General features: G+C 39.5%; 1 protein-coding gene and 1 long non-coding RNA gene across 5 annotated transcripts in view; one reads left to right on the top strand and one right to left on the bottom strand.

Annotated features, from left to right (window-relative positions):
- Positions 1-25,951, top strand: part of CLSTN2 (calsyntenin 2) — a 203,054-nt gene that overhangs the window by 82,174 nt on the left and 94,929 nt on the right. The gene's annotated exons all lie outside the window — the stretch shown is intronic.
- Positions 131-25,795, bottom strand: LOC132331491 (uncharacterized). Of its 3 annotated transcripts, none has more exons than XR_009487609.1 (4): positions 25,657-25,795; positions 19,987-20,152; positions 16,584-16,724; positions 131-8,558 (listed from the first exon to the last, which is right to left on the bottom strand). It is a non-coding gene; the product is annotated as an uncharacterized LOC132331491 (long non-coding RNA). The 3 variants fall into 3 exon arrangements; XR_009487608.1 differs by having other exon boundaries at positions 131-555; XR_009487607.1 differs by lacking the exons at positions 131-8,558; positions 16,584-16,724 and having other exon boundaries at positions 19,938-20,152.

Below are 25,951 nucleotides of genomic sequence, written 5' to 3'. Positions count from 1 at the left end.
CCCACTGTCTTAGTTTGGAAAGACAGGTATCTGCTAAGGAAGGCAGGAACCTCCCCTGAAATGGAAAATGTAAATCCCCTCCCTCTGAATTGTTATAAATTTGAAATTACAGGACTCTCAGACAAAAATATGGGAGCAGAAATAACAGTTCTTTATTAGGGAAGAAAATAAAAAGATAAAATAAACAATGCAGTAAACCAAAACAACACTGACAGAGCCAGAATACAGCCTGACACCCTGTGGGTCAGGGTGTTGGTAGCAGTCTAATTGGAAGTATGGCTGCAGTTCTCCTTGAGTGTCAGGGATGGTTCTGCTGGAGCAGGAATCCTGTAGAAAGGTGTAGTCTTCCTCTGAAGATCCAGTGGAAGAGGCAGCTGCTGTTTCTCTGGGAAATACAGTGGAGAAGCTGTGCTGGTGTTCCAGGATCTCCAGATTCTATCTGAGTAGGAATGCTTGGCTCCTCCCTCTGGGCTCACATCTCACAATGGGATGCTGTAGCTCTTATCAGTCAGGCAGTGACATTCAATAGCCTGTTATCAGCAGATAACAGTCCCCCTGGAGGGAGGAGTGGGTGTGGAAGAGATAAGGTAAACTGCACACTGAACAGAAGCCAACTGCCATACAGATTGCAAATAGATACAATTTGTTTGGCAATCCAGGACATCCCCCAGTTTCTTGTTAATTATTTTATTTCTGCCCTGATAGTGAGGTGAGTCTTGTCAACACATCTGCAAATTTGATTATCCTCTCTCAGTTCTCAGCGTCTGTTAAGTGCCGTAATATTCCTCTTCTAAGTTGAGATATTTCCTCCCAGTGATGTAAAATGTCAGCCAAATGTGCATGGAGGATGAATCCCAGGTTAAAAGTGACCACTTCAAGCATTCTCAAGTCATGTGCTCCAATCTTAAGTTTTAATACACCTCGCTGTCTATTCACCTGGGCTGAACTTCCTCAGTTTGTCAGTGAGGATGTTACAGAGACATTGTGGAAAACTTTCCTGAAGTCAAGAGGAACAATATCTGCTGCTTGATGTCACTGACACGTTCTATGAAAAATCCTTTCCTTAGGATTTTTCCCTCCTGAGAAGCTGAGAGGCCTCAGGAACAAACTGTAAACAATTCTTATCTGCTGCTGTGGAATGCAACAGGGGGAATCTGTGATTGGTCTCATCTGGTTGTTTCTAATTAATGGCCAATCACAGTTCACCTGTCCAGACTGTCTCAGTCAGAGAGAGACAAGCCTTTGTTATTCATTCCTTTTCTAGTCTTAGGTTAGCCTTCTGATGAAATCCTTTCTTCTGTTCTTTTAGTATAGTTTTAATATATTATATATCATAAAATAATAAATCAAGCCTTCTGATACATGGAGTCAACTTTCTCGTCTCTTCCCTCATCCTGGGACCCCTGTGAACAATGCCTCAGCTCTCCTCTTGCCTGCACTTAGGGAATGAGAGATGTGACCTTGCAGAGAAAGCTCAGGTGCCTTCTGTGACCTAGGAAATAACTCAAGTCTTGAATATTGATTGGAATATGTTCATCAGTCCTTCCTTTCTTACTTGAATGAATTGCATCTGGCTAATGAATGGTGGTGATGTGTATTTGTTTAAAATTAGTTCATTTTTCCCATGTGATGTTGATATTTTAAACCAAGGACTGATACTTAAAGTCTGGCTTTAAGCCAGCCATAAATATTTATATCGTGTAACCACTGTGTGTACAGTCTGTGTGAAAACTTGAGGCATTTTTTTAAGAAGTTGAAAAAAGGGGTTGAGAGAACCACATTCGATTCATAATTTGAGTAAAATTCTGTGTAGTAAGTAGGATGAGAGGCCAGATGAAAGTCTGAGAAGCCAGATGAAAGTCTAACAGCTGCTTTCTATACCGTAGAACAACACTCATGTGCCAAACTTTGGTCTGCATTTCTGTTAGCTTTTCCTTTTTCTCTTCATCTGTATTTTCTGTTGACTTGCACAGCGTATGACTTTGGCAGCCTTTTCTATTTCATTTACCCTGAACACTTGCATCCTGCACAATCAGCAGGGGCAAGTTTTCTGCTCCGCAGTCACAGTACATCATCACATTAAATTTTGTGCCCTGCTGGGGTTACCATTACTGCATTCCTGGTGTGCAGACTGCAGGTGTACAGTGGCAGGCTGTGATTGATATAGCCCTGCAGCCTCACACAGGAGCAAGAGCTGCTTTTATGGACTCAAGAACCTCACCTCTTTCCAGGCTGGCTCCAAAGCAGGGTGAGAATTGGATTGTCTTGCTTTCCCCCCACAAATCCACGTCAATTTAGAGGTGTGACGGTGGTAACCAGAAGGTGAGAAACACAACAGAGAACATGAAGAATGTGCTGGAGGCACTGGAGTCCCTTTGTGCTGGGCAGCTGGAAGGCTGGAACAGTGCCATGCTTGTGACAAGCCCCTTTAATGCACAGCCCCTTCAGCTGTATTATTGAGTCCCTTCATAATGTCCATGCTACTTGCCTCAAAAAAGTAAAGTTTAATTGTCAGCTGAACCAGGGAGATTTTGCAGCCTTCAGACATGACATAAAAATGAAAATAATGCCACCAACATGCTTTTATATTGTTAGGGAAAATATATTTCATAAGAGAGTAACCAAAACCGTAAAGAATTTTGTAATGTACTTAGCAAATATTGTCTCTCTTGATCATATCCCAGGCCCTGCCACACCCAAACTAAAAGTGTCCATTAGCTGAAAATTTGCCCTATGTTGTTTTATCTTTAGTCTCACAGAGCAATCAGTATAATATTATGAAATAATACCTTAAACTGAGCTGAGGCCAAAAAGCACATACTCAGTTTGTATTTAACTCTAAGGTGTTACAGAGCTAATATATTCAGCACTCTGCATTGTGTAAAATATAGTTGAGGTTATTGATAATTATTTTATTGTTCCTTTATGAATTGTTAAAAAAAACCCCAAAACATTTCAGAGAATATTTGTTATTTTTTAATGCTAAGTCACATGCTTATCTGAATTTTTTTTGGCCAGCTGTAGAAAAATGTAGTAGGGGAGTCAATGTCTCAAACACAGGAAATTATCCAAGTTTATGAAATGTGAATGTGTTGTAGTGTAAATTTTACAACCATCCTTAGAGTTGAAAGCTTGAAGAATTTCAAATGTGCATTGCACAAGGACTTGAGACCAAACCTTCCACATTTTAAATGGACAGGGATATGCTGACTTTGGGAGATTAGAGTAAATTCTGGGAGTAGATGGGGTGGAATTTTTTAAGTCTTTAGTCCTTAAGAAATAACACATGGAATCACCTGGGCCACCAAGCAGCCAGGGAAATGTATGGACAGACAAGTGGATGTGGATTGGTTTGGTTTGGTTGGATCCTTTATGAGGCAAGGAAAGGTGATATGTCCTTACCCTGCAAGAGGAAAGATGGAGACTCCTCAGGCTGAGCAGGCAGTTTACATCAAAAGACATGATGGGATGCATTACCCAGGCTGATAAGAGTAGATAAGGAGTACATCTTTGCTTTGTGATCTGTGATGAAAGGGGACAAGGACAGAAGAATTGCAGTGTAAAAAAAGCCTCTGAGATTCTCCTGATAATACAGGAGACAGAAGGGAAGATGTTGTTAGGTATTGTCAGGGTGTCAAAGGTGAGTCATGAAATTGGGACATTTGTCACAGAATTAACTGGTATGAAAAATGAGAAAGGCACAAAATACTTTTTAAACTGAGCTGTGCACTTCCATTTTGCTGGCTGAATTGAGAAAACTTACCCTTGATTCCCTCTATCACACAATGGGCAGCTGATACATTAATATTGGGTTCTAAGTACTAAAGGTTAAAAAGACAATGCAAGACCAAGTGATTATGACTTCCATTAGGAAGACACAACAAGAAAAAACATGTTTATAAAGAGCATAATATCTCTGCTTCAAAAATACTACTGAAGTTTTTCACTAAGGGAATGCTGGGTGACTTAACATTTAAAATCAAAATTATAAGCTTTTAGCCTGTGCTTGCCTTTAGGGCCCGCGTTACTTATTTAGTCCCAAATCTACCCACGATTGGCACAAACTTGGCATGTTATCATTCTACAGTTCAAAACTGCAGGGTCTGGGAATGGAGCTGTTCGCACAGAGGAAGCGAATTGCCCATAATTTTGCAATTTCCTGCTTGTGTATTACGAGCTTTATCATAGATTGTGTCCCATATCTGTGCCTTGGCAGGTAGGAGTCTGAGATTGGAATAACTCTGGTTGCTAGGAGCTGATGTTATAAAAGTCGTTGAAAGGACTTCTTATTCCATCATCACAACCCAATTAAGCTTTTTAATACTTCCGAGAAATCGTCCTTTATTTCTCTATATATCAGATAAATCTCTGGCCTTTAGACAAGAATCATTATGATTAAATGTTGCTTTTGCCTATAAGAGACAAAATACACACAGCTATTTTTTTGCACCTACTTGCCATTGCTTTTCTGTGGAGTCCGTTGCTCTCTTAAATACTCTGTGAAAAACACCAATCACTTGTTGTAAAATTTTAAAAGTAAAATGGTTATAAAGATAGTAATACAAATTAGAGCAATAAGAATTTGGACAGTCGGAGTTAGGCCAATAAAGAACAACAAAAGCAAAGAATACCAACGTTTTGATGCTTTCCTCAAGAAAAGCATGGCTCGTTAACAAAGGATTAACCCTTAAAAGCAATATCCTGTTGCATATTCATATATCTCATACATGATGCATGCATTCCTTTCAAACTAGGGATTTCTCTGGTCATTGTCAACCTTCTTCCTTAATCCTGTTGGCACCTCAAAGATGAGGAGGAGGTGGAATAAAGTTTGTCTTTTCCAGTAAGGAGGCCTCTTGGGGATTTTGGTGTCTTGTTGCAGTTATCTCTGTGCAACCAATTTCTAGAGCTAGTTAGAAAAAGTATCTTACATTGTATAGCTTTTATTTTAATATTATGTTATAGCCTAAAACTATATTTAACACACTACTGAAAATTGATAATAAAGTATAAGTTTTTAACATAACATATAATATTAATTTTAATATTTGCAAAAAGCCAATCATAAAATATGCATTTTTCACATACTCTGTGTCTCTAGAAACACATAGGGGGGAAAAAAGGATAAAAAATAAAATTGATGGAGTCAGTCTTTTGGGTTGATTGGCATTTGCAAAGCCAGAGGGAGGTGCTGGAGTAGTGCACAGCTGGTTCAGTTACCTCAGACTGCATCACAAGGACTCCCAACCACAGGGCTCAGGATGGACAAGGACCTGTTGCAGCTAACACCAGCTCACTAGAGCAGTGCACACAAGTTGCTTCACAGCATTATTCTCTTCCTCTTTATCCACCCCACCTTGTTGTTGTTCCTGAGGAAATAGTTCTTGAATTACAATTTGTGGCTGCTTTAAATCTAAGGGCAGTTAGAAAATAGCAACAAACAACGTGCTAAAGCGTTGTGTCTGCACTATTCTGCTTTGTTTTAGTTTTACTCTTTCTCTGATTCTTTGAATGTTTTTAATGTTCTACACATTAATACAGGACAAATTCTTGCCGAGCAGTATGATGCTTGGCATGACTTGTGTCATAGAGAGTGCATTATTTTAAGTTCTGTGAGGAGTAGCTGAGTGAACTGAGGGGCTTTAACCTGGGTGCACTCAAGTAAAAGACTCTGGTTTGACAACAGCAGTATTTTCCAAGTTAGATTTCATCTGCCAGTCTTATTTCATGTGTGTAAATCCAAGTCATCCTGAACAACACTAACTGCCTGCTCTGAGTAGTGCTTTTCCTTTGTGGATTATATCTCAGCTTCTTTTTTCCAAACTGTAATTGACTGAACAGTTTCTCGCTCTCCTCACCTGACTGCTCCCCAGAGAAGGGCTGCAGGATGCTCTCTTTGCCTTCAGACCACCTTTACAGCAAAAGCAGGGGGAAAAAATTCTTGCCATCCCTTCAGCAAGAGGGGAAAGCAAAAAGATAGATGTTACATTTGCTGGCTCATAGAATGATGTGACTATTCAATTGAAGTACCCAGTCTTTCTCTCGTGGGGAATTGCATTTAAGCACATTTTTTTTGTGAAAAAAGGAGTCATGTTCCACAGGCATCAACAGCAAATCTCAATTCATACCAAAAAAAATGAGCCAGCTTCTCTTCTTGTCTTCCAAATTAAAAGACATCAAAAACCCCTAAACTTTTCTATGTAGGCCTGGAAACTGAAAGTCAGTTTAGGTCAGCTCCTGAGACATTGCACTAATGATTTTCTGCCTTTAGTTATACATAGATTTAATCTCAGAATCACCAGTGAGATTACAAACCTAAATCATAGTTCTCTGTCTGTGAAACAGACACGGATGAGCGTAAGAACAAAAGGCAATGCCCAACCAGTATTTGCTTTTGCTTGGGTGGGTTGGTTATGGTTGTGAAAGCCTTGAAAAGGCTTCCACAAGCCCCTGAGGGTAATGCCAAATTGGGAAGACTTGGCGTTGGTTTTAAGAATTATTTTTAGCCCGGCTCAGCTTGCAATCTGTTTCAGAACACACTCCCATGTGTGTTTTTCTGTGAACAACTGAGGAAGGGGCACTGTGAGTGTGGGGTGAGAGTGAGCAGTGAGAAGAGAGGCTGTGTGTCAGTGTCATCTCCGGGCCTTCCCACCTCACCTGGGCACGTCAGAGAGGAATTCTTAAAATTTATTTGTCCCAAATAAGATGGTGAAATGAGGGGTTGACTTCACTGATTTCACTGTGCTTTCCAATCTGATCACATATGCTGGAGCAAGAAATACAAACCCATTAAAGAAATGCCAATACATTTGCATATTGATTTAGATGCAGAAGGAAAGGCAAAAACCAAAAAAGGTAGTTCAGTCAGATCATCCTGCATACATGGAACACATTTGAGAGGTAAATAAATAATGTTATTGATAATTTTACATTTGTTTTCTCATAGTGTTTTGTTTTACAGGTCTTTTTGACTAGTTCAAAAGATTTCTTTCATCCTCTCTTTTAATTAAGTGAAAGAATGCCTGTTTTGGTTCTCTGCTGCAATAAAATCATGGAAAACTTACTGGCAAGGGAAGATTGCTCTTAATGCTGTTTTTTGCTTACACATTTAACTAACTGTATAATAAGAGAAAGATTATTCCCTATCTGCCCCTTTTTATCAATCAGAAAATAGGAACTAAACTCTCAGAATAATTTTTATGATTTCCTGGTATTTAAAAAAAGCATAATATTGCTGTGTTAGTAAATTGACATTTGCCTGTCTACTCTATGTTTTGGACTAGTAAACAGATAAATATTTCAGGAGGTTTTTGTGAAATATATATATCATAAATTTCAAATAATTATTTCAGTTCCTATTTGCAAATTTTAAAAGACATTTGCAGGAAAACACTGCTGGTCCAAAATGATCAAGTTACTGGCATTAAATAATTTTTCCCATTTACTTTTCATATTTAATCTCAGCCAGCAACACAAAAGCCAATTAAAGTGTTCATGCTTTATTTCTCCAGATGTTACTTTAAGGAACTGGAGAGAGGTGTAAATTATTAGACAAGAACTGTGTGTCAAGAGCTAATGCATTACATTAAAAATTTCTCCATTATGGGAGGCTTTATCTTAACATTTCTTTTCCAACAACCATACACATTTCTGGGCATTGGGCACTCTCTTTTTATTCACTGATTTTCAGAGACCCCAGCAATATTTAAAATAGCCCTTACTTCCCATGGAATTTTATTCAAGACAAATGACCTCTTGATGATATTTTTCAACATGGAGGGAATGTATCAGATTTTTCAGGGTTTAAAATCAAGTTATATTCCAATATGATTCATTACGTAGAGCCACTGGGAAAAAAACCTTTTCCCATGAGTAGCAGGTAGATGTTTTCAGGCATTACACAGACACCTAGAAGTTTTCAGGGACATCAGATCACTGCAGCAGAAACCTCCATGAACCAAGCCACCAGTGTGGCTGGCTTTTGGGTTTTTTCTGGTCTGTGGGAGTCTGAATCAGGGGATTCTAACATATTCTATTAGAGAGCAGTGACTTAGTGTGGGTTTAGAAAAGGTGAAGGGTGAAACCCAGACTCTCATTGACTCTAATTAAAAATCATGGATGATTTCTATACTTTCAAATTACTTTTTCAGTAGTACAACAGTTAGAAATGGTTTAGATTAAGAAATGAATATTCTGTTGTTGAATACTTAATTCACAAATGACTATCTTTCTGGCATTTGAAGTTAATGTTCTCACATGGAAAAGAAGCTGGCTTTGCCTCTGGGAATGCACCATATTATACTGCCTTTATCCATGCAAACACAAATGGCTGGGGAAGTTGCATCATATTGGGGTTTTTATTTTGCTGTTTCTTTTTACCTTTGGTCAACTGGATCCCCCAGCAAATGACTTTGCTGTCGTGACTGACCCTCCTCCTTTTGCTTGCCCAGGTCTCCAGGGTCCAGGAGAGATGGAATAGTTCCTGTGTGTTCACAGATCCTGTGTAAACTGTGCACTTCTAGATGAGTCCCTGTTCACAGAGCTGCCACTCCAGGTGTCTGCTTGGTGGATGGGAGAAATAACTGTTGGTCCTATGTTTAATGGAACGAGATCCCTAAATTTGTTTTTGCATTTCTTCCTTCATAAGTGGGAGTTGCCGTGGCAGAAAGAGTTTGAGCTGTGCCTTTAGAGACTCTGTTCCCGGAGTGCCCAAGTGACTGTGTTTGCAATCCTGTTGGGTCCTGGGCAGTATGAAGTCTTAGGAAGCGTCTCATACAAAAACCACTGAAAGATTTTTCTGTGTTAGTAAAATGCAGTGATCTATCCCCAGGTGCTGTCCACCAAGGCACACTGGAGTGGAGGTATCAGCAAAACCAGCTGTTTTGCGCAAACTGTCTGATTTTCTGCACCATGATTTGGTTTGAAATGTTCGTGTACTTCTGCTGCTTACCCTTCTCCTGCCTAATGGAAAACACCTCAAAGTCATTCTCCCCATACTGAAGAACAGACTGTCAATTAAATGAATGCATTAATGGCAACAAAAGCAGGGCTTATCAATTACTAGGAGCATTAATTATTACATTAATAATGGCGTAGTTTAAATAGTTCTAAAGGCATATTGGACATTGCAATTCATTAGTTTCATTTCAGGTTTCAGCCATGTGTGCTGACTGAATTATATATATTTTGGCATAGCAGAATTCCCATTATGTTTCCATTCCACCTAGTTCTCATATCTGTCTTTCCTGAAAAGAATTAATTGCTGCTATTAAGGACAATCCTTTGAAGCTGAATATTAAAATATGTATTACACTGCAGACTAGACTGCATAGTGATGGAAAAAAATCTAATTTTTTCATATTGTAATTTTGAAACTCTGCATAGTTTTTTCTCTAGTGCCCTGCATTTTTCATGTCTTTTGTTGGGGTTTTTTTTTGTGTTTTTTTTTTTTCCCATTGTGGAACATCTAATTAAATAATAAATTAAAATACATTATTATTTCTCTTTTCCTTTTTTCTATTTTTATGTTTATTTTCGTAACTTCCTCTTTGGAAATTTTGCTTTCTTTTCACAGTAATTTATTTTAAATAGCACCTTTAAGTGTGTAATATATGGTCCATATATATATAAAGGAGGCCACTGACATTACAGAAATTTTGTGCTATGTATGAAACCTGTAAATACCTTTTTCCCTCAGTTAATGAACTATACGATTAGGAAAAGAGGTTTAGAATACATTTAAAGTTTCAGTAAGTGAAAACAACTTCTAATTTGAAAAAGTACTTTTTTTCTCAAAAAGATTCTGTTTGACGAAGAATTCTTTACCATCCCTATTCCCCATTTTATCAAAATACATCCTAAACACCAAGAAGCATTTAAAAGTTATACCACCTGCCAGACCAGGTTTCTGTCTTTCCAGCCAACACCCCAAGAGGTGTTTAAAGAAGACTGGTCATTAGGAAATACTGTATCTTTCTCAGATGCTTTCTCTGGCCAGAGATTTTCATAGCACAGCAGGTGAGACTGAGACTTTTTTGCTTAAAAAAAAAAATAAATAAAAACATTAGTTCTGAAATAACAAATATCCAACAGCTTTAAAATGCAGTTGTGGTGGAAGCGATTTGGGTAAAATTCACTGTTTCTCTTATGGATTCATTTAATTTCAAGTCATTGATGCTGTATTTTACTTCCTATTCTGCAAAATATTGCTGACAGTCTTTTATGGGGAATTGGTATGGGTAAATGGATTCAAAATTGTTTGCTAGGAAAACCTACAGAGAATCAGAAAATAAATATCTCTATAAGCAGAATTGTATTCTGAAAAATGAATCCTGAGTAGCTGGACTGATAAAGATGCATTTACTGCTACTTTAACTGTATTTAGAGGAAATAATTGAATCATTCTTTGAAGAAGATTATTCTGTTCTATCTGAAGAAAAACTCTCAATATATTTCATACTGTCTTGGGTACTATTGAAGAGAACATTAAATCCGAACTGTTTGGAAGCTGAAAGTTGGTTAAAAAGAAACTTTAAGCAATATGCTCTTTCCTATAGATGTGATTTGATTTTTTCTTGGAAGATCTACACCTACAGTCAGTCAAGAATTTCTGTGTACTCACAGAAAAATGAGGTTTTTAGGACTTGTTTTCGACTGTTTGGAGATTAAAAGCTTGTTTGGCAGAGTTTCTTATAAAGCAACTTCCATGAGTCATTAAAGGGCATTGCAATAATCCTTTGAAAAGGGAAAACCTTTCTGGGGTCTTAACATCTCCAATTTCCAGAGGGGGAGGTTGGTCTAAAGCAGATGTATTGGGGCCTACCAAGCCTGTGAACTCAGTGGTGGCCCGTTGGACATAATACACATTCATAGCAAATATTTAAAAATATCTGAAATATTTTTGAAGCTGTGGCAACTATTAAAAAATAAAAGAGGAGGGTAAGGGAACAGCAAAAGAAATACTTTCTACAAGAAAGTGTCCTATGATTTATTTATCATTTTATTTAAAATTCTTATCTCCACAGTAGATTTTGACTGTGAATGCATGCTGTATTTTTCACTCTACATTCATGTTTCCTTTCCTTTTTCATTTTGTTTGTTTGGTTGGTTTTGTTTGGTTGGTTTTTTAGGACAGAAAAAAACAACTGGTGTTTTTCTTTTCAGAGCCATAATGTGCTTGAATTCTTATTCCAAGCAGGCTAGATTTGTTGAAGGAGAAAATGAGTAATCCAAGTCTTTGAGCTATGACTGCTTTATATCCCATGTGTTTTTTCACCCGTTTTTGCTTCTTTATTAGCACCTTTCACTGTTGTCAGCTCAAACAGATTGAAAAGTAATGGTGAGGTCCAGCTGATAAGTTAATGCTGACAGAAAACAAAAGAATTTTGGAATAAACAACTAAATTCTTCTGCAATCTGATTCAGTCTTCTAGCATGGGGGACATTGTTTCTGTTCAGTTCCAGCTGAACTCTGTGGTTTGAATATGAAATACTGGAATGAGTCAGGCTTTGAAGAATCAGCTCACTCCTCAATTAAACTACATCACCCTGTTATTTGTATTTACAGCTTTTAAATCAGCTCCCACAAAAACTGTTGGGGAAAGAAAGCTTCACAAGATTACAAACAACAGCAAAGGGACTTGAATAATTTAAGCAAGCTGCATGGAATAACTGGATGCCATGCACTGTGAATGATCAGCCACTGCAGTTTTTTTCCTTGCTGTCAGTCCTTTGATCCTTTGCCTGACATCAGACAAAGGAGTAACAGATACAGAAAATGAGGTAGTTGGAGCAAAGAGGAATGAGCTGACAAATCAAACACCATATCAAACAAACTGCCAAAAAAACAACAAATCAATGTGTGACTGCTTAATCCATCTTACTGAGAATCTGGGACTGAATAGGTCCAGTGGGCATGGTTAGTCTTTTCTTTCCTCTGTTTTTTTAAACTATTTTTCTGATCCTTTTCTCATTTGAAGAGCTTGTTTTGTTTTGTTTCTAAGGAAGAAAGGACGCTCCTCATTAAAACTTCACTGGCTAGCAAGGAGTAGTGTTGCCAGGTCACTGTTACTGTCCCTCACCCAGAGGAGAGAATGTCTGGGTCGTCCTTATCCTCTGCAAGACTGTAAGAGCAATCATTTATGTGCTCCCATACTTGCCATAGGACAACATATCCTTTTATGAGAGCCCTTAAAAGGCAGTTCTGTATAAGGACTTTGGCATTAGTACTGGCTCCTGACTTTTAAGTCTAGGCTCTGGCTGCAGCAACTGCACAAACGCCATGAGAAGTGCTGTGTTCTGCTCCAATGTGAGAGTGAATGTGTCCAGCAGAAGGCATGACCTGAGATATTTTTACAATGTTCTCCTTTTTATGCAAAGTCATTTAAAGGAATTTAAATGTGTCAGAATTAGAAAATGTCATGTAGGGAAGAAGCACTGAACTGTATTTCAGTTTCTGGGTCTAGGACGACCCTAAGGAATTCTTCAGACAAGCTAAGAAATTTCACAGAGCAACATAATTCATTTCACCTTTAATCATCCTGTTGTCACTGCCAGTTTAAACATCCAACAAAAATAATTGTTTAAGAAATATAATGGCTGTAACACTGATTTTTATGATCAAGCTAGATACTTCTTTAAGAGTATTTTAAAGAAAAGTCATTGTCTGAATAATGATGTTGTAAAACTGGAGATGTAGCTCTAATGTTTATTGTGCCCCTGCAATTTCCAATCTGAATATGCTGAAGTTTGCAGGAAAAAAACTAAAGTTTCTTTTTCTGAAGTAAAACATAAAACATAAAATTTCTGTGTCTCTTCTGTGGAGAGAGCTTCTAAACAGACAGATTTTGCAGACCAGATGCTGATGTCTGTAGTACCTGCACGGTACTTTTGTCTATAAAATTCTTTTCAGTGTGTCCTGAGCATCTCATGTCAAGAGACTTGTGGTGCTCCCCAAGGAGACAGAGAGTTCTGAGTGGGGTACTGAGGTTCTGTAGGGCCTGTTCAGAAAGCCTGTATCTCATTCAGGACACAGCCTTGCCATCTGCTCCTCAGGTAACCTCTTGATGGGAGTGGTGGCAAAGGGCCACCTTATATTCAGGATGTGCAAGGTCTTTCCATGTGCCTCACATATCCCTATGGTTGCTAAAGTTATCAAAGTTAAGAGAAAATACATATATATATATATATAGGAACTTCTAGTTCCAAAAATGTGTCTGTAATCAGGAAATCCTGATGGGTATAGAATAAACTGTGCAGCTTCTGCCATGGTGTATTTCTGATAGTTTTGCTGGCTCTGACTATTGAAAATCTGGCTGCTTTGTTTTCTTTAAAACAAAGTGATGGCTCAGAGATAAGCTGGACTCATGCCTTGTTGCCTAGTTCCTCTACCAAAGATGCTTTTCAAGAGACAGGTCTGTCTAACGGCACTTAAACCTGGAGTTCAACCCTAGGTGAGGTAGGACTGACACCATTAGCTGCCAAGTTTCTTCATTTTCATGAGGTTTTGACAAGTCTGGTTTAGTCACTGCTCTCTTTTCTATCAGTCTCTTACAGTGTCTTGCTGGAGTCAAACCTGACTCTGTCTGACCCTCTTAAACCTGTCTTGATGTGGAATTCCACAGATTAATTATTCCTATGTTACAAGAATAATCCTAGATTAGAATAATAATACTTCTGGTCACTGGCCATGCTGGGTCTGTCCTCTGTGGCAGGGACAGCCCTTCCTGTTGCCCCCTGCCCTGCTCTCTATCAACCCCTGCTGCAACTGACTCCTCTGTTCTGGGGACCGGGACTTCTCTGTCACCTGGGGTTTGGTTCTGGGAGTTACAGATTCATTGACCCTGGCTGTAAGCAGCAATCTCATTGATAACCTCTTTATTGTTCATCCACAGACTCCTCCGGAGTTTCTTTGCAAGGCTTGCATTCATCATTGTTTAGTTTCTTGTTTTGCCTCATCTACTACTAATATTTCTGATGCAATTTCGTGCCTCACAGAATGATTTTAAAAGAGATGGGGGGAGGAACTTGTAACACTCAGCTGAAAAGAGTCCCCAATGTCAAGCATCAGTAGCATTTTCAGAATAGAAACCAGAAAGCTTCACTGAATTGTTGAACATGTATCTTTTTAAAGCTGTATACTTGTACAGAACTGAGTTAAAAACACAGGGAGTATATGAGAATTATTGCTGCCAGACTATTCTCCACCTTAAGCCTGGTTTCTCATTGTACTGATGATGCCATTCAGTAGAAGAAATCAAAAGTGTGAGAGTCATTGCAACCACATACTTTTGATACTCTAACAAAACACAGACTGGGTGGTGGCAGTGGCCTCTCAGAACTTCTACTCTGGAGAGCAAGGCATTAATAGAATAATGAATATTGATTCTTCTAACTCTTTCTAGTGTTTTATATGTTCTGTCATCAGTTTTGTAGAAACTTTGTTCTTGTGATTTTGAATTGGTGCTTTTGCTGTTTCAAATCTAGTATAACTAAAGAATTTCTGATTATTTTTTGTTTTTCTTTATCATCAGATCAATTCCTGGATAGCATTCAGGAATGCTATCCATTCCTGGATAGCACAATCTGTCAAACATCCTTCCAAAGGTCCTGTCAGAGTAGCAATGTGGGTGTGTTTTCATATAATCCTTTCCACATCTGTATTTTACTTCCATTTGCAGGCTAAGAGAATGTAATTCAAGGCAGATGCCCTGGATACTGTGTAAAAACACCTGTTTCTTCCTCTGTCATGGCCAATAGAATCACTTTCTGGGTGTGATTGTATCCATGTATCCTTGATTTATAGGTCACAGTACTAGCAACTGGTAGCAGTAAAACTAACTTTTAAATTACGCTTTTGAGATCTCCAGTGAATTTACACAGACTCTTGCACAGTTTTTTACACATACAGTGGATATGCACTATTGAAACAATAAATGTTGGTGTGTTGTTCCACAGCATTAATGCTCTGGAATTCCCCCCTAAAATATCTCATTTGCAGTGTCATTGGGCATTATTGTGCTTATTTTGTTCCTTTCCAGCTGTAATTACAGACAACATTTTCCTGAAGTCAGTGGAACAATGCTGTGAATATAGGCTTATGAGAGAGATCTAGTTCATCACTAGAACCAAGAAAAAGATCATGATCAGTTCTATTACTTGACTGCCTTCTACCCAGAATATAAAACCTCCACAAAAACAAAAAAGAAAAAAAGTGGGGGGGAGAAGGGAATCTCTGAAATTACTGTCTGGAGCAGAGCACAATGGTGTAAGCAGCTTTGGCACCCCAGGGTTCACACATTTGCTCCACTGTGGAAAGGAAACCAGAGGAAACCATTTTAAAAGACCAAGCAAGCCTGGCACATGATTGAAGTTGTAGTCACTTCTTGGTGTCACTGCCTCTCCTGATGTGCAGGTGCAGATAGCTAAAGTTCCTCTCCTTTTGAGCCAGGAAGTTTCTGTATGTTTGGGTTTCATTGGTATTTTCCCACCTGCTCTCTGCAGTGCACACATACCCACACATGCTCTTCTCAGAATTCCCTGAATTCCAGAGAAAAGAAGGAGCTGCTGCTCCACCTGAAATTGGCCAAATATGTTCCTTTCAGACTTTATCATACACACTTGTACCAGTGCCAGAGCTGGGAAGCTTTTTTTACCCCATCTGCAGAATGTAGTTTGTAAATGTAAAAGTTGGCATACTCAGTAATTTGAAAATTGCAACTTGTGAAAAATGAGAAGTGCTTTAATAACTTTCCTTTCATTATCATCTAATTTATCAAACCTGTAATATTCAAAATTCTTCAAGGGTTCCTCAGCTGCATATCTCTGTGCAATTATGGCTGTTTAAATAGTTATAATCTGCCAAGTGAGCTGTCATTGCATCTGATAAGTAATTTTGACAGCCATAATGTGCTGATTATGGAGCAACACTGGGAGGATGATGAGGGTCATTGCTGGGCTATTGCCAGTTGAAGCTGCTTATTTTTCATTAACCACAGAACTGGTGCTGATGTGTTTTCAGAATGTTTGAAGAACTTCACTCAGGTGAGATTTACCTGCTTGAGAGCATCCTGGTTCTCTGTGTTCCTTCTGGTCCCCAGGAGAGCGCCCTCCCCAGAGAGCCATGCCAGGAAACAAGTAGATATGCAAGTGGGCAATTTTTGGTCCTGAATCCCAGCTGTTCCCAGGTGTTTGCTGGGGTTTTGTGAGATGGCCCCCACCATCTCATGGTGGGCAGCTCTGTCCTGCAGACAAGAGCCTTGGCACAAGCATGGCTAAATCCCTGTGTTATTTCATTTCCAGGAGTTCTTAAAGCAGTGCTTTGTTTGTCACTCTGTTTTATTATTTCCTTTGTGCTCAGTTTGCAAAAAATCACAAGCTTTTTTCAACTGTTACATCTATAAACCCAGTCTTATTGACACAAAATGTTCTAAGTATGTAATGAGAATAAAGATTCCTTGGGCTCTCCCTGACAACTGTTTGATCCCTCTGTGTTCAGAATATGCCCTTGAAGCCACTTGTACAGTTCTGTTACTTAACTCAAATATCATCATGACAGGCAGCCTGGTCTTTAGGCTTTGTGCTCACCTGCAATTTCCAGCGAATCCCCGAAGATCAGCATTTACTCAATACATCTGGAAATGAGGTTTCCAATAAACAAGGCTCTAATGCTGTGGCAGGAGAATGATGATGATCCGGGTCGTTTGGTGTGAGTTCTGTGCTGTGGGGCTGAAAGGAGAGGATACTCTCAGGGGCATTTGTGTCCTTAGAGCAAGCAGGGGTGACTTGCAGTGAAATAACCCAGTACAGGTAACACTGCCATAATTGATCATTCCTGGAAAACAGCTTTGCACCATATTCACTGAGAGAAAATACCACTTTAAAATTAAAGCAGAATGTTCAGAAATACATGGAATAAAAGTCAGCAGAGAAGCTATTTTCAGCAATTGCCTTGACAAGCAGTTACTCAGTTCCTCCATCCAAAAACATATTTGTCACCCAAAATTTCCGGTCTGTAAATGGCTGTTCTAAAAACTGTGTTGATACAGCACTTGCTTCTCAGGGCTAGAGCTGAGCATTCATGAGGGAGTTCTGCCACAGGCAAATTCTGTTTGACCACTTGTAAAGGTATAAATGCAAATGCCACTCAGTGTTGTTGAGTGGTAACTACAAAACTGGCTTTAGATTAACCATACCTACCTCTTGATAAAATATATTGTGTTTCCTGTTAGATATACTCAAATTAATATTATAATTTACTTCAGAAACTGCAAATATAATTTGTTTCTTTACCTTGTTGAGGAACAGTTAAACCTAAACTACACAGATATTTATTTGCACTTTCTGAGTCACTGGAATGATTTATTATTGTGGAACTTCCATGGTGTTACATTTTTATTGCTTTATATTGCACATTTGTTTTTAATAGTTGCATCCTTCATTCTGTTAATTTCAGATTAAAAATTAAATTGCAACTGAAGTTCAGCCATAGCTCCTAAAACCTAAAAAAATAAGCTTTGGTTTTCACTTTCTAGAATGAAAGTGGGGGTGGAATACAGACTAAGTAGAAAAATAATCTCTCAGCAAGAACTGTGATTGATATTATTCGTAATAATAATACGAATACGAATAGCTGGTAACTGTGAGATCTGTGTTCATTTTTGTACTACAACCTTTAGTTTTATTGCACTTTGGTTACCCAAGGTTAATTAAGACTTTAAACAACTATGGATTTTACCAGCACTCAGGAAGGGGTTGCCTTTTGCCATTGGTAGCAATACAAAATTTGTAAATAATCAATAAGATCCTGTACTTTTAACTTCAGGTAGGTTTTTTTTTTTTGTTTTTTTTTTTAATATGGTACCTCATTAACTCAAACAATTGATACACAACTGTCCTTGGAATTCACATTATAAAACATTAAAAGAGTTTGCTATGCAAAGATTTATGCCTGTACTTAAATCCAGACCTCTCAAAACTCCTGCAGCAGTCCTAACTCTTAGAGATGCAAAATATCCCAAAAGAAATAAAGACTTTAAGTACTTAAAAGGAATAGATTGTGAATCCACAAATATTTCAAAGTAGAGGTGGAACTGAAATATGTATCCACAACATGGTTTGTTTCACATTGGATTCCACTGAATTCAGCGTTTTTGTCATTCCCTGAGGACTTCAGTTTTGCACTTGCAGCAGGAACTTACTCAGAGGCTGATCTGAGGCAAAAAGTGAGGGAGCAACAACCGTGATATATCCCCAGACACTGAAATGTTTGCAAGACCATGGATGCTTTGAGGACAACAGACCCAGCGATTAGGAAATCCTAGAAAGGCCAAATTCACACAAAGTTGGAACTAAATCTGATGATGAAGTCCCAGCCCCGTTGCAGTGCTCCATGTTTTCAGGACTGGCAGCCCCACACTCCTACATATGCAAAGAAGCAAGGAAGGCCTTTTTTTCTAAAAGTCACAAGCCCCTCTCAAACTAACACAGGCAGAAGTGGGCAGCAGACTCGGAGCAGGAGTGAAAGAGCAAAGTCATTAAACATGTATAGTGGAGCTGGCATAAATATGATTTATCAAAAAGGTAATTGCACTGAAAAAGAAGCATTTTGTGGATTTTGTGATGTTTTGAGGTTTTTGCCATTACTGCAGTGCAGAGAAGGGTTTTGAGAGGACTGGATTGAGAGTCTGACCTTTCTCTGAAAACTATTTTGACACAGCTCAGTTTCATGAAAAGTTTCTAATAGATTTTCATTTCACATTGGGGAAAAAAGCTAACACCATCTTCAAAGCTGCTGAACACCACCAGTTCTGTCCTCTGTGGAGCCCCTGCTCAAGAGGGCAAGAAATAAGAGAAGATCTAAGAGATACAGCAAATAAATACGGGTTTTCAGTGGGCTAGATGATAAAAAGCACAAACACCAGCGTGTTGAGCTCACTGTGGTTTTGAATTTACAATTTAGAAAGCAAAGCTCTTAGCATTGCTGGGTAATTTACATGGGAAAGTGACATGGGCAGTCTCTTGGTGATCCTCTGGCTAGCCCTCACCTCCTGGCCTGTGCCAAGCGTGGCTGTCCCCAGGCGCCCTTCGGGCCGGTCTGGGTGGCAGCAGAGTGTTGCATTTCCTTTGAGGGTTCCGACCAGACCATTTAAATAAAATGTAACACGGCAGTAGAGCAGGAATGCCCAACTCCCCGAGGCAGCAAAGCTGCTCTGTGCCGGCTGCTGATAGGAACCTCAAGTCCAAGAAGCCAGAACAAAGGAGACGAGAGGAGGGACTCCTTTTAAGTTCTCAAGAGAGTTTGATCTCTGAGAGACACCAGAGTGCCAACGCTCCAACAGGCAAACTGCAACTTAAAACCAGGGCAAGGCTCTAGGGGAGGATAACCAATAGTAGAACAGCAGGGGAGGAACGTAGGGCGGGGATCAGATTCTAGGTAACCAATAGAGGATAACATGGGAGGGGATCAGGCTTGACACACCAATGGAACTTTGAGAGAAGGGTGATGGACAAGGAAGGTTCGCGAGAAAGGGGTGGGGTTACATTTGATGAACAAGGGAAGAGGGCCGTACTTCCAAGATTGGCAGGGAAGGGTCTGGAAATCAGGGAGGTGCAAGAGAGGTTGGCATGGGGGCTGACAAGATTGGGCAGAAATTAGTAGTATATCACTTCAGAGCAACTCCATTGAGGAAACCGAACATGGATACATGGGTACATGGAACAAACCACTATAAACTCACAATAAGGAACACCTTAAGGTTACAACAAAAAAACAATCTACAGCAGATAAGATATCTCATTGTAAAATCTTAAGAAGCGACAGAGCCCCTGTTTTTACAGTGGAGTTGTTAATAGCTGTCCTGTATCTTTAAGCTCAACACAGCTGCAGTTTGTATATTCATTATAGTTATTTTCATGCCAGTGAGAGTATAAAGACCTTAATCTAAGTTTCCATATAGGAAAAGTTACTTTATTCTGCTGCTGACCGTACCATTCCATGAAAGAGCCATGTTTGCAATTAGTCTGATATTTCCTGGAGTACAGTCCCCCTGCCATTATAAATTTTGTGTCATGGGGCTGTGCCTCTGGAATTGTTTTGGTGGCTGGTGTCCCATCTGAAGCATGGAATGTCTCAGCATCTCTTCAAGCTGGCAGTCCTGCATCGAAAAACAAGGATCTTATTAAACTCTGAGTAGGAATTAGTTACTGTCTCAGAAAAAGCTGAGATTTTGCACTGCTTAACCATTTGTGCTGCTGTCAGGAGAATGAAAAGCTGGGAATAAGGAGCAACATGTCAAGTAGCGGTTGCCCACGGGCAGCTGAAGTACTGAGATAGTCAGCTCACACAGCTCAGGTTCTCACACCTCCCGTGTGTCAGACATTGAGCCTGAGCAGGTGACGGCAGCTCTGCCCAAAGCTGTGCTGGGGAGTCTTGGATTGCTGTGTCTGAGAAACCTTGTTCTCCTTAGCTGCCTGGGAGTGACATGACTCTGCAAACCTGTTCTGCACAAAAACACAGACATTTGCTGGCTGCCTGAACTCTGGTCGGTGGCTGGAGCTGTCTCCTGGAGTACTGGGCTGGTGGGGAGCAGCCTTGCGCCTAAGAGCAGCACAGTAAAAAAAAGCACTGACACTTTTTTTTCATAAAAGTGTAGTAGAAAACATTAAACTCAATAGAGCAAAAGAGGAGGAGACTGTAAGGCTTAGAGGAATAGGATGAACTGAATATATTTTGTTAGAAATAAATGAAGCAAGTCTAAGTGTCCAAACAAATTACAGTACAACTGATCTTCCAGGGAGATGTGCATTTACTTTTTCTTTTGATGAATTTTGTTATCTTCACTATGTGATTTCCATTCTGATAAAAAGCCAGATGTTATAATTTTGACTGTGTTGCTTTTCATGTGAGATGATGCTCTGTAGCAGAAGTATTTGTGTCCAAAGTAACTTACCGTGTCTAGAGATCCAATCCAAATTATGACATTACATCAGGAGCTGAGTATTTCAGATTGTTTGAAGACAGGCAAGTGGAAGTAAAGACAAATGAAAAAAAGCCATGATCAGGAGGAACCATATGGTACTCTTGTAACAATTAAACTCAGTGGTCTACTTTGTTGCGTGTCTGCAGGATGCACAGACTAATCCCTTGTGTCCAGGCTTCATGCCAATATTAAATTAAGGTTCCCAAAATTTTTTATTTAATCTGCTTCTGTGAGAAGAGGCCACAGCAGAGTAAATAGCTGAGTGAAAAACTGAGGATGTGTGAGCACTTTATCCCTTTCCTAGCCTCTCACTCAATGCCTTGCCTTTCATGTGTGTTTTCATGGGCAAAAGGTAGAAGGGTCCTAAAACACCTAATGCATCTCTGAAATTTTACTGTGTGTGTTATCAAGAGTTTAGGGTACACTGAAAAGATCCATACTTTCCCTTTGAACTCATTTCATAGGCTGCCAGTGCCATGCAAGCTCCACAATTATTCAAAGGTATAATATTGGAATTATTTTACAGTTGTTATTTTTGAAGGACAGCCCTAGCTCCTAGTATTTGGCTCTCCTCTGATTTGCATGGTTGAGTCTGCTGTTTAAATTATGTGCTAGCCCATCCAAAGTTCCTGATATAGCTCTCAAGTTAGAGCTAACTCATGCCTTTGATTCAAAAGAAACAGAAAAACTGAATCATCATTCACTGTGTGCTTTAAATTAGTTAACTATGCCCCAAAAGAATGCCTTTAAAATTATTCAGGGAAATAATCATTTAATAAATTCAACATTTTCCAAGCTGCTTTATCTCAAAAATTGTCTGCCTTGATATAAGGCCCTAGGGAAAGTATTTTAATTAAAAAGTAAGGTTTTCTGTCAATCTACTGAGTCCTCTGCAGACTAAACAGCTGCTGATTTTCTACTCTGAGTGTGACATTGTGATGTTCATTTTCTTATTTATCTCTGTGTATCTCACAAGGGAGACAAATCTAGCAGGTCATGTTGGAGCACCTATTATGCTGAAGGAAATATTTGTCTTAGGTTTGCCTGTTGGACAGTAGGAATTCTGTAAGCAATATATATTCACTAACCAAGATTCCTAATTCTAGGTGTCTAATTTGAAAGTCTTACATGATAGCTACTTTCACATATTTTGTTAGCATTTGTTCTTTAACTGCTCAGTAATACTTAGTGGCAGGAAATTATTGCAAGCTTTGTAATAACCTTTTAAATTTTATGTGCAGATACCTCTAGATTGCTCTTTTAAAAATAGGTTCACCTTTTTTTTAAAAATGAAATACATACTAAATTGGGCCAGGGCCTCATAAGGCAAACTATCTTCTATTTTTCCATGTGTAGACCTCACTAATCTAGAGGAGAAATAGCTTTGTGACCCATCTTTCAGGCACGAACATGGAATTAGGGCAGTGGGAGCATCTGGGCCTCTGTGTTTCCTGGAAGAGGAGTGTCTGAAGCAAAGTGCTTTTTAATATGCTGCAGCAGCAGCAAAGCTGCAGCCACAACTGCAAACATTGCAGCCTTGAGTGAGCACTACCCAGAGAATGCAGGTAATATGTGTGAAGACAAGGATCCTGAGGTGTTTGTGATTGTTATTGACACCTGTACAAAGGAGAGCAGAAAATGACCCAGCTGGGAACTGTGTAATTCACAGCTTCACTTGGCTCCTGGAGGATAAAGGTCCTTTTATTAATGTGCTTTTTGCACAGTCTTAACTACACAGTTGCAGGATTAATTTTTCAAATTGTTCATTATACTGTGGTATTGTAAAAAATGCCAAGGCAAATATTTTTCAGTGATGCCCCTGTAACTGTTAGAGACACTGTGCTGTGTCCTACAGCACTGTAACTAAATGGGACAGCAGTTCCTCTATGCTGGGTGTGAGGCTGTGTGGCACTGGATGCATTCCTGAATCCATGGGATACTTCCAAACATGAGACTCGAGGCTGACAAAGCCTTCCATTGGTGCAGTGGGCACGGAGCTCCACACATTGATTAGAAAACTGTACTTTTTTGCTACTGTTCTTAAAATCACACTTTCTTCCTTTTTTGACTCTCTTGAATCTGGCAGATTTTAGAAAGAGTAAAAGATTAGGAAATGTTTAAAATTGTTTGCAATAGAATGTTAACTTGGTAAGGGTTTGATTGATGGGAGGAAAGAAAGAAAATATTTTATATTTCTATGCTTTTAGAGTAGAGGATGTTTGCAAAAGGCACAGTCAGTAATTAATTAAGCACATCTTTAGGTGCACAAACATTTATCTCCTTGTTACTTATTTTTCTAATCCACCTCAATGTTTATTGCAATTTTCAAGTAAACATCTATCAGTTCTCCATAATTTGAGGTGGAGCGCAGACCTGAGTGGGACGTGTTGTGCATCTCAGCAGTTGGGGATTCCAACAGAGCAGTGTGGTCAGATATCTCACTAAAATCACAGTTTGTCCAGAAAAATCACACTTTTTAAGCAACATTTATGTGAACAAAATTGTTGAGTAACGAAATTTATTGTGTAGCCAGGAGGAAACCCAGATATCACTGCTGCTTTTATGCTGCCCACAGAACTGTTTTTATCCTGAGCAGCTGCTCCCTTCTTCAGCAGAACTGTGTTCCTTCGGTGTGAGCTTATGGCACCAATGAATTACTTGAAGTGTAAGTGCAGCTTTACCCTCTTCCAGTTTCAAATCCATGGAACAGGAAGTGTAGCAGTGGATTTATGCTCTTTCTTTGCAAACTGTGTTGCCCATAAAATTAGATACGAAAAAATAAAAATTTTTGGTATTAAATCATGAATACCTCCCTCTATTCATTATTTCAGTATTGCTTCCTGGGATTAAGTATTGCAGTGTGAGTTTAATAGCATTGACTTAAATGAGCTGGAAAAGCATATGCAATAGATACTACCTTAATTTTTTTTCCTATCCTTACAGATATTTTACATCTCTAATTATTATTTTGCCTCATTTTCCCAAACAACTGCCTTTTCTTCCTTCAAAACATAACCTTCTGCATTCTGTAATTATTTAAACAGTAGCAACAGCCTGTGATAGAAAAACTTGTCAAAGCTGTAAACCTTCCCAGTGGCACGGAGACACTCAAAAGGTCACCAGCTCTGCACTGCAGGAGGTGTTTGCAGGATTCCTGCAGAGAAACTTGTATACAACTGTTATTGTGGAAGGCTAGATTATAAAAAAAAAAAAACAGAGAAACAGCAACCCCTAAAAATGTTATTGGAAAATCTGACATTGACAGCAGGTCGTGGGTCAGTGCTGTATTTCTGAGAAAACAGCATACTGAGCAGTGTCCCAGTGGGTACGTATTTGCAGGTGGCCATCAAAGTGCCAGGAGAAATCTTTGCTGATAAATTTTCCAAGAACAGCGTGCCTGTTTTTGTATTTCCATCTGCATGTAAAGCCTTAAAGATTCAAATTTGATTCATACTGAGAATACTTCAATTTTGTTGATAAACTTTTAGTTAGAACAAGAGGAAAGTCATGCTGCAAGCAAATCCACACGTTATATAAAATTCTTGGAAGCCTACTGGTGGCATGTAGTGGGGACATTCTTTAGTGGTGGCAGTCAGATACCTCTGTTAGGACTTGATGGATCCGTGAAGCTGAATTAGGTTCTTGAAGGACACACCTGAGGAAACAGCAGTGTCACTGTCATTCATGTGCAAAGCTTTGGAGGTCACTGTAACACCTTGATCGTGGCATTTCTGTCTGTTCTTTGCATCAAAACTTGACATGCATCTGTCCTGAAGAGGGGTTTTGTCTCCTTCATGGTGGGAGTGGATTTGCCAGGGTATCCTGGGACTTCAGAGTCTTAGGCACTTTGGGATCTTCCAGGGTCTCTGTGCCTACCTCAGGAAGTGTAGAACTGCAACCTTAATTTTAAATAAAGGATTATCTATATTGATTTGCATATTGGAGAAAAATCCACATGGAAGTGTAATAAAAGTCTAGAGAATAATAAAATTAGAACAGGATGTGAATGTAAATGAGTAATTTTGTCAGCAGCAAACTAATGAAGCCTGGTTTCCCAGAGATTTGAGCTTCATGTTTGATTTACTGCTGCCTAAAAGGTACAAGATAGAATTGAAGCTTTTCTTCTTGTTGAGCTTTTGGAACACTTTTGTGTGCTCTCTCTGCCGTTTAGTGAGATGTGACCTCTTTGTCACCCCTATGCTTTTTCTGTAGCATCTCTGTATTGTGGAGCTGCATCATTTCATAGCACTTGAGGGAAACAATTCATCTCTTTAAAACATAGTTAAAGTTAACAGATGGTTTCAGGAACAAATCCATGTGCGTAGTCACACATCCAGACGTGTCCTGGAGACAGCAGTGTGATCTCCATTCCGTAAGGAGTCACGAGTTTGCCTGAGCATGCAGTTGTCACTGAGGTTGGAAAAATTATTGAGTCCAACCTGTAAAATTATTGAGTCCAGCAATAACCCAGCAGTCTCTAGCCACCACTAACCCATGTTCCTGAGTGCCACATTTACGTGTCTTTTGAATCCCTCCAGGGGTGGTGATGCCACTGCTGCCCTGAGCACCCTGTGCCAGTGCCTGACCCACACTTCTTGTGGAAGCATTTCTTTCCTAGCATCTAATCTAAACCTCCCCTGGCGCATCTTGAGCCATTTACTCACCCTGTCAGTCGTTACCTTGGAGAAGAGACTGACTCCCATCCCACGAGAGCCTCCTCTCAGAGAGCAGTGAGGTCTCCCCTGAGCCTCCATTTCTCCAGGCTGAGCCCCCCTTCCAGCTCCCTCAGCTGCTCCTCTTCAGCCTGGTGCTTCAACTCTTCCCCAGCTCAGTTCCCCTCTCTGGACTCACTGCAGCCCCTCAGGGTCTTTCTTGCAGTGACGTGTAGCCTCTCTTCTGTGGCCGCGGGGGCTGTACGAGAGCCCGGCTGGGTGCCCCCGGCCCGGCCGAATATGGCCACATGAAGCTGCCACT

The sequence above is a fragment of the Haemorhous mexicanus genome, chromosome 10, assembly GCF_027477595.1.
Source record: "Haemorhous mexicanus isolate bHaeMex1 chromosome 10, bHaeMex1.pri, whole genome shotgun sequence".
NCBI lineage: Eukaryota > Metazoa > Chordata > Aves > Passeriformes > Fringillidae > Haemorhous > Haemorhous mexicanus.
Note: the sequence above shows the minus strand (reverse complement) of the source record. Positions and strands in the feature narration are given on the sequence as shown.